This window comes from Macrosteles quadrilineatus, unplaced genomic scaffold (assembly GCF_028750875.1).
Source record: "Macrosteles quadrilineatus isolate MER2022 unplaced genomic scaffold, UCM_ALF_1.0 Scaffold_8__2_contigs__length_117827958, whole genome shotgun sequence".
NCBI classification, from domain to species: domain Eukaryota; kingdom Metazoa; phylum Arthropoda; class Insecta; order Hemiptera; family Cicadellidae; genus Macrosteles; species Macrosteles quadrilineatus.
Window position 1 is genome coordinate 43,249,972 of NW_026542601.1, and position 16,128 is coordinate 43,266,099.

The following is a 16,128-nucleotide window of genomic DNA, read 5'->3' on the forward strand; positions in this document are numbered from 1 at the left end:
TCAAAGGAATTTTATTGCGAAGTTTTAAATTTGGAATCATTCCAGTGCTTTAAATCTTGAGATCGTCTACGTCGACGACGAATGTCATCGCTGGGTATTAGTGGAGTGAAAGACCTTAGTCGAGTCTTATTGAACTATAGTATAGTTCCAAGCAAGACACAAAAAACAGATTAGAAATCATAGTGTATTCTAGTAAAGAAACAGTTTACTCGACTGAGACACTTTTCCCATTTCGTATTTCTAAGTTTATAACTCCCCCAGTTTTAAGTAATACTTTTAATATCAACGTTGACTCGGTTCGCCATCAAAGAGTCGCCTCGTGCATCTTTATCTGTTTGCTTTCCCATCACCAAACCAGTCCTCTCATCACTGGTTAAAGCCGCCGCATTAATAACTGGGTAAACAAGTTTATCTTAGTCTCTATTCGCCGCCTCCGCGTAGGCGCACGGATCAGACTAATATTCAGTTTGTCAGATCGAGCATCGAGATGGGGAAATGATTGCAACAGTTTACCTAATCGCGATATTCTGGCGCCGACGCCAACGCTCTGTGGCCGCTGGCGGAACTACTTCCCCCCACCACGACCTAGCTAATGCCGTAAGGGCTGGGAGCTATCCTATTGGATCATCGTGGCGCCTAGCGACCTTTCAAGGTTATGATTGCGGTCCCAGCTATAAATACTTCATGCCCTCCAGGGGCTACAAAAAATGCTGTGTAGGCGAGTAGTCGTCTGGTGTTTTCGCTAATTTAGTGATTTTTTATGTATTTTCTTCCCTCCATATCCTAGGTTGCTACGCTTTAGCCCGAGACCATGTAACACATTACGTCAGATTTGACCTAGAGGGTAGCGGATTTATTATATGAATAAAGCTATTTGAGTTTGGTGGGCTTTTAACCCGGGGCCTAGGGAACCTCTTACGCTCTGCCTCTAAACCAGAGCTCGCCCCTACGTTAACACTAGTTAAACTGGTGTAGTGTATTATTTGGTTTCACAGACGACCAACGAAATGGTGAAGTATGCAGAAGTCGTGCGAACCTTGCATTAGATTTATTAATAGTGCTTAGATAACCCCAGTTATCTGCCTGTTCGTATAGAACCGTTTTATATTTCTCAAAGCGTCTACCTTACCATCTCCCATTGACCCGTTCCGTTTATCTGGTAATTATCTTACGTCTAAAGTAGGTTTCAGATCAGTCCTAGACACGAAGTGACAGAGAATGATAGAGTTGCTGAAATCGTGTGAGCAACGAGCATCCTCTGCATGCGAGTTGTCGTGATGCGGCTGTTGACAATCGATCGTTATTTATCGAATCGTTAGAATCGAAACCCCTGACTATTACTACGAATACAGTGCATTCCTTACTTATTATATCGATACATATTGTATGTAAGACGGAATTAACTTTAAGTGTAATATAAATCTGTTATCAATAACGTGACTAGTATTCACAAATAGGCCTGGTTGTATAAATAAGTTTAATTTTAATTTTAACTTTATTATCAATTCAATATCAGCCATTGGAGGCCATCGATAAATCGGTAGCTTGATAAATTTCTTTTATCAAATTATTTTCAAATTATTTATTATTTAATTAATTGATATACTAAGGCCATAAGGCCATACCTCAGCAATCCTATTTAATAGGATTGCTAATATTATATCAATTAATTATATATAAGCAATCCAGAGGCTAAAATGGTTGATGGTTGATTATTTTCTGTTGTATAGTTAATCTTATGGTCATACAAAGCCGTCATTGGTATAGTCATAGCATGAGTAAAATTAACGATTGGGTTAATAAATTATGACTCAACAAATACAATTATCAATTTGTCCGATGATCTCACAGCCTACATAGGTTTACCATCCGGTAACCACACAACCGAATAGTCGAACGCTACAATCGATCGTCGGATAGTTTCACGACCGTATGAGTTGCGTGCACGAAACGTTCCGTGATTCACGGCAACTTTAGACTTTGATCTTTTGCGGTTGTGGAAGTCTGAAAGACTGCTTCAAGCCAGAATGTGATGAGTTGAAAATTGTTAAGCACTTTGTTTAGTTGTGTAACCGTTCCTAGGCGGAAGTCTTAATTAGAAGTGAATTACTATGCGATTAAATTAAGAACAAATTTATGTTGGTGAAGTGTGAACATTTTTAACGAATTTGAACAAATTAGATTATTATTGCTCGTTTCTTCCTCATCCAGCGTAGTTGTGATCGTTAAGTTAAATGTGTTGCTTGACATTTTATAATATTTTTGGTATTTTCAGTTTTTTGCCTCTTACAGTATAACTTCACTTAAATAAACTTCACCGTAAATGCCTGTTACAGACATTTCACAGAGAAGGTATAAGGTACTGAGGTAACATTCAATGTCATACCGAAGTGATGTGGAGGTGTCTAGCAGTAGTCGCTGGTGGCTGGCTAGGACAACAGTGCCTTTCAGAAGAATACCTGACTGTGCATATCCTTTCGGAACCGTGCCTAGTGGCACATTGTTTTAAAAAGAGCTAATGTTGGAGTAGCGCCTTTCGGAATAATGCCGCGCACCACTGAAGACGGCGTCAGATCCCTGATCACGAAATGTCGTGAACCTTGTTTTACTAATCAGAGGGAAAATATCGCAATAAAAACAGCAAGTAGTGTGGTATATTTGAAGTTCTCGTTTAAAGTAACCAATTGATATTCATCGTTAACAATTAATATACCACCCACCCTCATATCATATCTGGAGAGTTAATGTAAAGATGCGGGTGATGTTTCGAGGGCTGGTACAACCCAAACAACAAACACAACAACAATAGCGCCCTCCATCTCGCCACGGTTTCCCGCCGAAATGGATATTTGGCGGGAGATGAATGGGTTCCTCCCTCGTATTAGTTTGAATTACTGTCACATTGTGTGCGCCGATAATAGAGTTATTATTTTCAGCCACCTGTTTAATGGCCAAGTTTGCGAGGAGTTTAAATAATTTCAAAACTTCTTGAGTTGTTTTACAATGTGATGTCGTGTTTACAAGAACTTTTTGGTGAATTCGTGAAGTTTTTTGCTAAACGTGGGACTTTCTAGACACCTACAGTTTAAAGTGGGTTTGAAATATCGTATCATGTTATTAGCACGTAGTACAATATATAGTCAATGGTTGGTTATTAAAAGGATTTGAACTTCAATACCTAAGTCTTGCACAATTGCAAATACAGTACACCAGCTGTTAAAAACGAATACTGTATTCTTTATTATCTTATATGGCGCTACTACTGACAACGCACATCGGGATTTATTTACAGGGTAAACGCACGAAACACGGGCTCTTTCAATTTTCCACTCTTGTTTTATTAACATTTCCCTCACAAACCTTCAATACACTTCCTTATATCAGGGAAAGGTGGGGAATAAGGAGAGTTTCTTATGCCGTAAGCTAAAACTTTTGATTCTGCTTGCGGGTTGATTTCCTTAACAAACATACGAAGAAATTGTTGCTGGCCATTTATTTTTTATTTAATTTTCGGGTGACATTGGACTTTGTTCAAGTTGCCATAAGCTCCACAACTTAACTTAACTTAAGATGGGTAAGCGAAAATTTATATATTTGTTTGTAAACTGATTACTTATGGGAATACACAAAATATGACACACTACTTACTCTTTCGCTATATACTTTTGTTAAGCATTTGTTCAGGCTTTTACAACTCAAACACCCTAATATTTGTCTCAATTTTAAACGAGAAACCCAATATCGCCTTAAGAAACCCTATCTTCTCACCCTCCGAGTTTTTATTTGTTAACGAACCGCTGTTTATCCGATTAAAACAACTTTTCAGTCTAATGAGATTCTTCTTGCGCTAATGCAATTATTTTTGATAGATTGAGTTTCTTTAGAGTTTCATCAACGGAGCTTAGTGTCGAAATATTGTTTAAAGTTTGTGATATTTTTTTTATACTGGCGTTTATTTGTGAATAGGCAATTTATTTATAAAAAGATTACTAGTTGCATTAAAAATATGTTTTTTCATTCTTTTATTTGTTTTAACTACATCAAAAAGTTCGTGAGCAAGTTTGCACACTCGAATAAAGTTTTGCTACACATTTTTTAAGCATTTTGCAGTTTGCTAGGAAATTTATTCTTAATAAAACAAAATCTTTTGTAAACCGATTATTATACATAGGCTATTGTTATTTTTAACACATAAAATCAAATATTAAAATGAACCTTAATTAAGTTATTTTAGTTATATCTTTAGGAATTACACTTTTTTTATCACCGGGACGTTTTTAGTAAAACTGGTGATCGGCTCGGAAACCATTGCAGGAACGCATAGCAACCCTAAATCGAGATAAATATTCTTCATAGTTTTCAACATTTTTTTTATAAACTCTTAACTCTTTCCATTCTTCATTACTATTAAGAAGGGAAAGAGTTAAATTATTGTCAAATATACAAGGCATTTAGCAATTTTTAAATTGAGGACAAATAATTTCCAAGCATAGTTGATAAGATGACGTAGCGATAGGACTCATCAAGGCTGGTCCACCGCTGTTAAAAAGGTATTTAGGCTAATGAACAATGAAGGCTAGTAATCAGAAGCTGGCTATGAGAATGGGGGGGGGGGATTTGAAAATTTAGGGTGGAGGGGGGGGGTGACAAGACTAGATTATTTTAATCTTTTGTCAAATTCCGTACACTATTATTATACATTGTTGATTATGTTAATAATAGATGAGTGAACGAAGTGAACGAATCTATGTATCGTGTATAGCGGAGTCGGAGAAAAGTTGTCCGCTGGAGTATGTGTGTGTGTGTGTTCGCACCTAAAACTCAAGAACCGTTGCACTTATAGCGTTCAAATTTTGCACAAATAGTTATGACACCAGTGTAAAGACACCATTAAAATTCTAGACGATTCCACTCAGTAGTAATAATAAAATACTTAAAAAACATTTTTAAATTTGTCCCATAAGAATAACATTAGGAGCTACCTTCTTCTTCTTTTTATTTGTTTACGTTTTGCGACCAACAATTTTGTTGTCTACTTAAGACAGAGAGAACGACTTTTACTCTAAGCTCTTTCATTCATGGAGTAAACAGTTTGGCGTCTATGAATATATATCATTATAGTTTCACAGCTTTCAGAATAATGTTATTTAAGCTAATTAAATTTCACAACTTTCAGAATAATAAATTGAACCATAGACTAACTAATTGAACTTAACAATATTAGTCGGCAGTTATATACCGTTTATTTTCAATATTAAAATTCACCTTTAAATTAAAAGTATATAGGTATGTATGTATTTAGAACAAAGCAGCTTTTTACATTAATCAATTTAATGTTGGCATTGAATATTAAATATTCAAAGATGTTGGTATATTTTTATACTAAAATGCTATGCGAAGAGGGGGGGGGGGGGAAGGTCCCAGACGTAGAGAGTGGTAAAGGAAGTGGAAAGGTGAGCAGTAAAAAGAAAGGAGTACGGAAACCCTTTATGACTGTTAAATTAACGTATCTGTAATACTTAAATGCTATGGAAAAATAGAGAAACAGGTCTACGATGTACGAAGTAGTGAAGGTAATAGTGAAGGAAGTAGTCAATGCGAGCGCTGCGGAGTGTGGGGGGCCTTTATGACAGTTGGAATAATGTATCTGCAATTCTAAAAATGCTATGGGAAGGGAGAGAAACAGGTCCACGATGTAGGAAGTGGTGAAGGAAGTAGTCAATGTGAGCAGTCCGGAGTGTGGGAAGCCTTTGTGACAATTATTAGAATAATGTATCTGCAATTCTAAAAATGCTATGGGAAGGGAGGGAAACAGGTCCACGACACTTAGGAAGTGGTGAAGGAAGTAGTCGAGGCGAGCAGTCCGGAGTGTGGGAACCCTTTGTGGCAGTTAGATTAATGTATCTGCCATAATAAAATGCTATAGGAAGGGAGGGAAACAGGTCCCCGTCGTAGGAAGCGGTAAAGAAAGTAGTCAAGGCGAGCAGTCCGGAGTGTAGAAACCCTTTGGGGCAGCTAGATTAATATACCTGCAATACTAAAATGCTATAGGAAGGGAAGGAAACAGGTCCACGACGTAGTAAGCGGTAATGGAAGTAGTCAAGGCAGGACGTCCGGAGTGTAGAAACCCTTTGTGACAGTTAGATTAATATACCTGCAATACTAAAATGCTATAGGAAGGGAAGGAAACAGGTCCACGACGTAGGAAGTGGTAATGGAAGTAGTCGAGGCGAGCATTCTGGAGTGTAGAAACCCTTTGTGACAGTTAGATTAGTGTAACTGCAATTCTAAAATGCTATAGGAAGGGAGGGAAACAGGTCCACGACGTAGGAAGTGGTAAAGGAAGTAGTCGAGGCGAGCATTCTGGAGTGTAGAAACCCTTTGTGACAGTTAGCTTAATGTAACTGCAATATTAAAATAATGTAGGAAGGGAGGGAAACAGGTCCACGACGTAGGAAGTGGTAATGGAAGTAGTCAAGGCGAGCAGTCCAGAGTGTAGAAACCCTTTGTGGCAGCTAGATTAATATACCGGCAATACTAAAATGCTATAGGAAGGGAAGGAAACAGGTCCACGACGTAGTAAGCGGTAATGGAAGTAGTCAGGGCAGGCAGTCCGGAGTGTTGAAACCCTTTGTGACAGTTAGATTAATATACCTGCAATACTAAAATGCTATAGGAAGGGAAGGAAACAGGTCCACGACGTAGGAAGTGGTAATGGAAGTAGTCGAGGCGAGCATTCTGGAGTGTAGAAACCCTTTGTGACAGTTAGATTAGTGTAACTGCAATTCTAAAATGCTATGGGAAGGGAGGGAAACAGGTCCACGACGTAGGAAGTGGTAATGGAAGTAGTCAAGGCGAGCAGTCCAGAGTGTAGAAACCCTTTGTGGCAGCTAGATTAATATACCTGCAATACTAAAATGCTATAGGAAGGGAAGGAAACAGGTCCACGACGTAGTAAGCGGTAATGGAAGTAGTCAGGGCAGGCAGTCCGGAGTGTTGAAACCCTTTGTGACAGTTAGATTAATATACCTGCAATACTAAAATGCTATAGGAAGGGAAGGAAACAGGTCCACGACGTAGGAAGTGGTAATGGAAGTAGTCGAGGCGAGCATTCTGGAGTGTAGAAACCCTTTGTGACAGTTAGATTAGTGTAACTGCAATTCTAAAATGCTATGGGAAGGGAGGGAAACAGGTCCACGACGTAGGAAGTGGTAATGGAAGTAGTCGAGGCGAGCATTCTGGAGTGTAGAAACCCTTTGTGACAGTTAGATTAGTGTAACTGCAATTCTAAAATGCTATAGGAAGGGAGGGAAACAGGTCCACGACGTAGGAAGTGGTAATGGAAGTAGTCGAGGCGAGCAGTCCGGAGTGTAGAAACCCTTTGTGACAGTTAGATTAGTGTAACTGCAATTCTAAAATGCTATGGGAAGGGAGGGAAACAGGTCCACGACGTAGGAAGTGGTAATGGAAGTAGTCGAGGCGAGCATTCTGGAGTATAGAAACCCTTTGTGACAGTTAGCTTAATGTAACTGCAATATTAAAATAATGTAGGAAGGGAGGGAAACAGGTCCACGACGTAGGAAGTAATAATGGAAGTAGTCAAGGCGAGCAGTCCGGAGTGTAGAAACCCTTTGTGGCAGCTAGATTAATATACCTGCAATACTAAAATGCTATAGGAAGGGAAGAAAACAGGTCCACGACGTAGTAAGCGGTAATGGAAGTAGTCAGGGCAGGCAGTCCGGAGTGTTGAAACCCTTTGTGACAGTTAGATTAATATACCTGCAATACTAAAATGCTATAGGAAGGGAAGGAAACAGGTCCACGACGTAGGAAGTGGTAATGGAAGTAGTCGAGGCGAGCATTCTGGAGTGTAGAAACCCTTTGTGACAGTTAGTTTAGTGTAACTGCAATTCTAAAATGCTATGGGAAGGGAGGGAAACAGGTCTACGACGTAGGAAGTGGTGAAGGAAGTAGTCGAGGCGAGCATTCCGGAGTGTAGAAACCCTTTGTGATAATTAGAATAATGTACAGTATCGAGCATGAGGCGAGCAGTGCGGAGTGTGGGAACCGTTGGTGGCAGTTAGATAAATGCATCTGCAATTCTAAAAATGCTATGGGAAGGGAGGGAAACAGGTCCATGACGTAGGAAGTGGTGAAGGAAGTAGTCAAGGTGAACAGTCCAGAGTGTGGGAACTCTTTGTGACAGTTAGATTAATGTATCTGCAATAATAAAATGCTATGAGAAGAGAGGGAAACAGGAAATACATTACGTATATTACCAATGACTTTGGTTAATTAATGGACGAGAAGTTAGGATTGTTGTTGACTGAGATTTGGTTTTTTTTAAGAGGTTGACAGCCTCTTTTAACCTTGCATTAGCCCGTCCACATAGACTAATCGCCCGTGCGTGGATCGTTTACAGCAAAGCAAGGGGTGAGCCGGTAGGGTACAAAGGTGAACTGTACTGATAAAATTTAGTGGCAGTGACTAATCCGAACCCACGACATTGCTGCCTTGGGCCCGAAGTCCGCGTGACGCTACCGACTGAGCCACCGACTCACCATTATTTGCCCCGACTCATGGGTTGATTTGCCCATACAAATAACATTATTCTGTTCACCAGTGTACTGGTAAGTATGCTAGGTGTGGGTGGACTCTTTCATTATTGCGCTCATGTTCACTCATCCCGATACGCGCAGAATAAGCGTACTACTAGTTAAATCTATGGGTTCTTTAAAATGGGTAAATAGCTGAGTAGAATAAATAATTGTGTTTTTGTTTTGTTTTAGGTGAGTTTGCTGACAAACACTGTCGTAAGTTTTTGAAAAAGTAGTTTCTAAGTTCTAATTAAACGTACTGTCTTAAAAAATAAAACAATAAAATACTGTATTTACATGATATTGTGCATGTTTCGCAATATCTGTAGCGATTTTTTTATTTATTCATTAATGCTACACTTTATTAGCAATGCTATAAATAACTGCTGTATCATAGCAGTTATTCTATAAAAAATGTCTTCTAAATGTTTCCCATTTACATGTGCTGCATGTAGAACGAATGCATGAGCTAATAAGAAATATACTTAACTGTGGAACTGCTTATTTTAATGTGAATTTGAATTAAGTTTGTAGATACGTTTTATTTTTATTATGAAACGGTTTAAATAATAAAAGTAAAACCCAGTCAGAAATTAGCCTATCTTACAGACTTTTACAGACAGTGTTTTACGTTTTAAATAGAACCAATACCAATATTTTACTTGGAATCCAGTCTTAATTGATTTTGACTTATTTTTTAAACGTGAATTATGTTAATACATTGATACGTTAACTGCTATATCATTGAGTCCACACTACATTATTTTAATGTTTAGTAAAGACACAACAAAACTTAAAACATAAAGTTTACAAATGTACTTAAACATTATACATTTCAGTACAACATAAACCGAAACTGGCAGTTAAAGAGTCTGAACTATTTATATAATGGTGATTACTTAGTGCATTCCGCCCGTTTGGCAATGTTTGCGAACAAGAAATATTTACGAATTCGAAGCGACTAAGAGAAGAGATTCAGTAGATGTAAACACTTTAACACTGTTGTGGGAGAGAGATGGAGAATAAAGAGATAACACATGCGCACAGAACGGTTCACTGCTTGTCAATATTTGCGCACGCGCCGTGCTGTGTGACGTCAGCGCAGTGATCAGCTGTTGTCCTTTTAAACTTTAAATGCCACGCGCATGTAGATCATTGTAGTAGGTGTTTGAATGTGCGTTTTAATTCCGACGTAGAAGTAGTAGAACTATAGACATATTTAGTTATTTAAGATGTATCTTTTAATTGAGTTTTGTATAAGTACGATAAAGTCTGAATGAAAATACTGGCAAAATATTTTAGCCTCCAGTTTTAGCTTTACGAAAACGTTGCATTATGGTATTAGATATATCTTAAACGTATATGAAATGTACAATACTGACAGTCAATGAGTCAGGAATCTTAATCTAAATTAGGGAACATCTTCTAACTTACTGACATATAATAAACTGTTGTAATCGTAGATAATTATTTAGACTTGTAATGGATTACTCGTAGTCTATAAATTATTTAAAATTATCAAAAAAGGTATTTTTCACTTAGGTGTTAAACATAATAAAAATCTATCAACGTATATAAGAACTCCCAACTATCCAAGCCGTACTAAACACTCTAAATACAGTAAATATAAACACTGTTGGAACTTAAATAAGTGAACAATGAAATTTGCCTTTTGATTTGCTGAGCTCATGCATATGTTGGTTTTCATAATTTAATTCAAACAGGACGTCCACTGTTTATGAAACTGGTGAAATGGGTTAGAAAACGTACAATTTAACTATATTAAGGTTAAATTATTGAATTTAACTGTATTAAGGTGTACTTGTCTATTAATATAGAACTTTCTAACACAAAACAACATTACTAACCCGTCCATCCTCTAAAACAACGTAAACTCTACCGTCTTTTAAACCGTTCTCATACAAAAAAAAAAAAAGTAAAAACGGCAACTGCGTAGACAAACACAAATAAATCTGAGTTCGTAGCATTACAACTCGTTTCATCTCGAAAGTGTCACAATTCTCTAGACATAGCGGCCTTGGTTGGCGCCACACTTAATACGTTCACGGTTCGATTCCCGATGGTCTAGGAAGATTTGGAACCCGCCTAGGTGGTATTTCACTTCGTCGGGGATGTTTGGGGTTTGAATTTGACCCAAAAAGGGCCCCTGGAAGGGCTCAAAGGGCCTTTAGATACACAGGTGGTACGACAGGTAGGTGGGAAAGGCAGGTTGCTATATCTCTATACTGTGTTGTGCGGAAGATGACCTATGCAAGGTTGTGCGGGGGTTTGCATAACAGTGTGGACCTTACCTCAGTGAACGTGTTCTAGATGTCTTTAAATTATCAGTGTTGAAATTCAACGCTAATAGTGCCTTTACCTATTACATCAGGGGAAGGTGTTAACAGCGCGTGAATGTTAAATTATGAGGTAGCAAACTGTTATGGGGTTTTGAATTTAAGATATGATGTATATTGAATTTTTTTAGTACATAAAGTGAATTTTAGTAATCGCAATCACTTATAGTTATTTTATCCTTATGAATGAGATGGATTTTAATATGTTTGGTTCCGGCATGAGTAGGAGCAGAATGCGATTCGACGTTTACTCTTACTTCCTGTTTTTTGAACTGAGTCAAACATTATTTTAATCGAGTAAAATGTCATACCAATGAATACAAACATTTTCATTCATTGGTCATACTTTATTAATAAATTATTCCTTGTTCAACGATGATTTAATAATAGAGCTCACTGTAAAAAACCCCTCTAAATAAGAGAGAAACTTTTATTTCACATTAGTTGCACTCAATCCATCTGTGGTCGGATGTTAAATACACTAGACGGGACTGGAGTTTTGATTTAGAACGAGAAATCTAAATTATCGATAGTAATTTTAGTAGGCATACTTAAGTATGTTTTATAAAATGATCGTAGTGTTGGTATCTCATCTTGTAGTATTTTTGTAGTATTTGGAGCAATTTGGGGGGTTTTGTTGTGTTTGGGTAGAGTTTGCGTTTCGAAAATGATACGAGATGGTTTACTTGAACCTCATACTGATAGTATTTATTTAGTGTTTGGAGGAAGTTTTCTTATTGATCTGAACACCTTACAAGGTCTATTGTAGAACTCATCAAGATCAATCTGCTATTTAGCTTGTACAAATGAAAAGAGTGCGGAAAAATTGTTTGGAACTTCTATACGTAATATGTGGTGTTTGTGGGACATTAGTTTTTGATTAATAGAAACATTTAAATAGTCTAACTTGTAAGACGAATTAGCTAGAACAATGGAACAAGAATGTGAACTATGAGGGTTTTGACACTTCTATACGTAATATTTATGTAGTGTATGTAGGATTTTTTAAACTAAAGAAACACCTCATTTACAGAGACAAGAGTGTGAACTATAAACCCCTCCTATATTATAGGAGGGGTTTTTACTCTTCGTAAGGAAATATGTTTTTGATTAATCGAAACACATTATTTACATAGGCTAAGTTTGAACTTGTATGATGAATTAGGCGGTACAAGGGAACAATAATGTGAACTAGGAGGGGTTACTAAGAATATTTATATAGGCCTAGTGTTTCTAGTAAATTGGTTTTTGATTGAAACCCCTTACCTTGGAACCTGTAAGATGAATTCGCCATTAGACAGTCTAAGGTACAAGAATGCGGACTGAGAGGGTTTTCACCCTTGTAAAGTCCCCGACATGGGCCAAGTGCCCTGAAATCGACTTGTAATTCGCTCGTCTGTTGCCAACTTGGCGTCAAGCCAGAAGTGACAACGACAGGGAATCTGTATATTTCCATATAACAAGTAAAATCCTCCTTATAAATCTGTGGGAAGGAAAGATTCTCACAAATAGCATAAAGATTATTGTTTGATTTTTGTTCTAAATAGATGTGTTCCATGTATTCTTTTATTTACACGATCTTCATTTTTGCGTTTTTTTCGTGTACTGGAATATTATTAAACCATGGTATTATTGATATGTAACGTAGACACTTGATTAGATAACATAGTTAATTGATATCAATTACAAAGATCATCAGGGTTCAGATTGAGCTTCGCTTGGAATCGAACCAGCAACCTTCAGATTTGAAGGTGAGAGCTATAACCTCTTGGCTACCCAGACTATGGTTTTGATAGTTTTCTTATTCTTAGCCTTTGTAGTGTATAATATTACATAGACAAGCTGGCGTCAACGATATCGTTGGTCGGCGTCAATAATCGTAGCGTTCTCTCACAAAAGGAATTCTTACAAGTCAAAGCAAAGAGGAATCCAAATTTCAAGAAGGCGTTGTCTTTGAGGGTTGAACAAGAATGCCGTCAAAGGTTTTGTAAGTGGGAACATTTGCTCTTTGAAAATGTGTGTGGATTGAAAACCGTATTCAATATGTTATCTGTAAGTTCCTAAAAAGTTTAAATAACATTAAACAACATAATAATAATAACAATAATACATATAAAATACTTTCTTGTAGATTCATGCTCTTAATCGATCTGCTGGTTGATGGCGTTTAGTTGTTTACCATTAGTTTTATTGATTTTAACCTACTTGAAAACCAACTTTGTTTAATGTAAATACAACAATCAATTTGTAAAAATGCTTGTTTTCTGGCACTATGTATACCTAAGGAGTACAGTTCAACTTTACTTAACTCAAGCCAATATAAGACAAAATATTCAGTCGATATCACCACATTTAGACGTCAGTAAAATAAAACATTATTATAAAAGGTTTGGGACTTTTAAATACGATGACAAATCTACTTGCACTTCTCATTAACGATTATTCGAGTAAACTCTTATCAATATTACATAAGTCATAATTGTCTGTGTCCGAATGGCTGTTTGACCTTGAAATTTGTAGATTTTTAGTTCGATTCCGGCAGATCCATACTGGGCCCTAATGCCGTTTAATTGTGATTTTCGGACGGTTTCCTAGATAAAAAACGTAAACATTTACAACAAAACTGAAACTCAAAACATCTGTAACTTTTGATAGGCGAATTTGTTTTACCAAAGTTTTCTCGACTGTCATGCTGAGAGGCTTAAGTAATGTTCTCGACTAGAGCGAAGACAGCAAAGACCGCGCCGGAAATGCTGCTACACATCCGCCATAACAGCTTATGGAATGATTGCTGAGTAACAGTTTAACAGCTGATTAGTGAATGTCGTCCACCTCCGTACATTGTCCACGTGTCATGCGGGGATCGTGGAACTTGATGAAAACATTCTTCAGTGGAACAAGTTTGTGGGAATGTGATGGTAAATTGTTTTGGCGTTAGCTGTTAGCAGTTTTTTTTTAATACTTTTCAAAACGGAACTTTGTCTTTCACAAATATGCTCTATCGTGGCCACGCTTTTTTCGCACGCATGAGGTCCGAGGTCCGTATTTTATGTGCTTCCATAAAGAATGCTCACATTATTAGGTAAATATTCAATGACAATCTTCGAAACCAGGATAGTTTGAATACAAAATTCAAATCACGTAGCGATACGCAAGGTAATTTAACTGTTAACTGTTAAAAGCTGTATTTCAAATTGTCATGCTTAAATCTAGACACGATGGACTCCAAGGGGGCTCTAGAAAATTGCTTTGATATTTTTGTAACTCATGTGGAGAGAAAATTTTAACATCCAGTGAAGTCTAAACATGAAACGAGTTTTCGTTCCCACTCTCGGGAGAGTTGCTTGAGGCAAGTAGCTACTAATGAAAACATCCAGAGTAAATGGTTATGGCTATAAAGCAAAATGCGAAACCCCAATACGCTAAACCACACCCCCTACCAAAAAACGAGCCATATATATACATTAATATTAATAACACAAAGTGATGTAAATGATGATTCGCTTTCGCACGAAAGAAACTTAGCTCATTTTCACTTTGCCAATACAGTACAGTGATATCTGAACATCAGACGAAGTTAAGATCCCCACTAAGATATACACTAAGACAATACCTCTACTATTACCCTTAAAAAGTATCTTTAAGAAATACGAATTAAACCACTCAGCGTAATTCTTATAGGAATGAATTTGCACACTCATACATTGCTAGACTCCCTCTCCTAGTAGATACTCTGCTATTTACTATTACTTTGCCAATAGTCAACACGCTCCCCCGCGGAAGTGACGCAGCAGACCGCGACTGGGGTGAGACGTGCGTCATAACTGAGTCATTCTGGTCACTCATTGGTCGAGTGAGCTACTGTGTGATAGGGCAAGTACCAATATACATGACATTAGTGCAAATTAGATCATCTGACGGATTAATCCGACGGTGAACAAAGAATTAAAATATCAAAGCTGTGATTAATCTTGATGGAATATCAAAGTTGAAGGTTGAGAATGTGTTGAACGTTGAGTCAGGCGGAGTAGTGTTGCGTAATTGTGTTTTGATTTGATTTAATGTTTTTTCGTAAAGCGGTGTTTTTTACCAAATTGTACTTTGATCCGTTTTACATTTCAGTTCACATGCGTTATTTGCTTTAGCTAGGTTGCCAAGAGGTTTTAAGTGCTTTCCTGCTATAATCAGAGGGATGACGGTTCGGGCATGAGACACTGCATGAGACAAGTCTGTAGCTTTGGGATGTTACTCTTTTTAATCATTGGAGTATTTAGTAAATAATCCTGACAAGAGAAACCGCTGGAATTGGTCAACAAAAAGCTATCAGCTTATCCATTCTTCACTCGTCCTTCTGAAATAGTATTGAAAGACACGCCATGTTTGTCGGTGTTGAAAAATCGTATCTAATAAAATCAAGGGTAGATAACGATTTCATTTCAATTAGTTTTTAAATGCACGTGAGCATATACACTTTTTCTGGTGTCATATACGTCAGAGAAAGACTACCAAAAACTCATTAACAGCCGTTACCATAATATTTGCTACCAAGGTTTATCGTAAGAATCAGTGTATTGCTACATCTGATAGGGTAGAAAGACAGAGAAAAGAAGTGATCTCTCAAAGAAGCCATTGGAAAAAATATTAATACGACACCCATTGCACTTTTAAGTACAACGTTGTCGACAAGTAATATTTATTCCTTACAATATGAGACTTTAATCAAGAGTTGTACTATTATTGTCATAGGGACATCGTCTTGATTCTACGATGATCTTGGCTAATGATTATTTCTCTTTATAGACCGAATAATTTGCATCTGTGTGCTACAAGCATTGTTCAAACAATCAGCTGCATTGTTTTCATCACTGTCGCCATCTCTATTGTGTGTGGCCTTGACTGTACTGAGACATGATGCAAACATGGCAGATTCATAATGTAACTGATGTCGCCCACTTGTGTACATTCATGTTGTTCAGAAAAAAGTAGTGGCCGAGACTACTGCCTTGTGGAACTCCGTACGAATGGTTCTGAAACTGAATCGGTTGTGGGTTTGCAATTAAATTACTGCACATTGAATGTGTTTTTTTTTAAATATAATATAACTACGGTGTAGCCTCCCTATCAAAAATTACTGGGGTGTTAATGCGTCAAATATTTGGAAGTTCACTAATGTA

General features: G+C 37.4%; 1 protein-coding gene across 4 annotated transcripts in view; it reads left to right on the forward strand.

Moving 5' to 3' along the window:
• The window catches only part of LOC128999719 (caskin-2-like), a 219,162-nt gene that overhangs the window by 167,859 nt on the left and 35,175 nt on the right, over positions 1 to 16,128 (forward strand). The gene's annotated exons all lie outside the window — the stretch shown is intronic.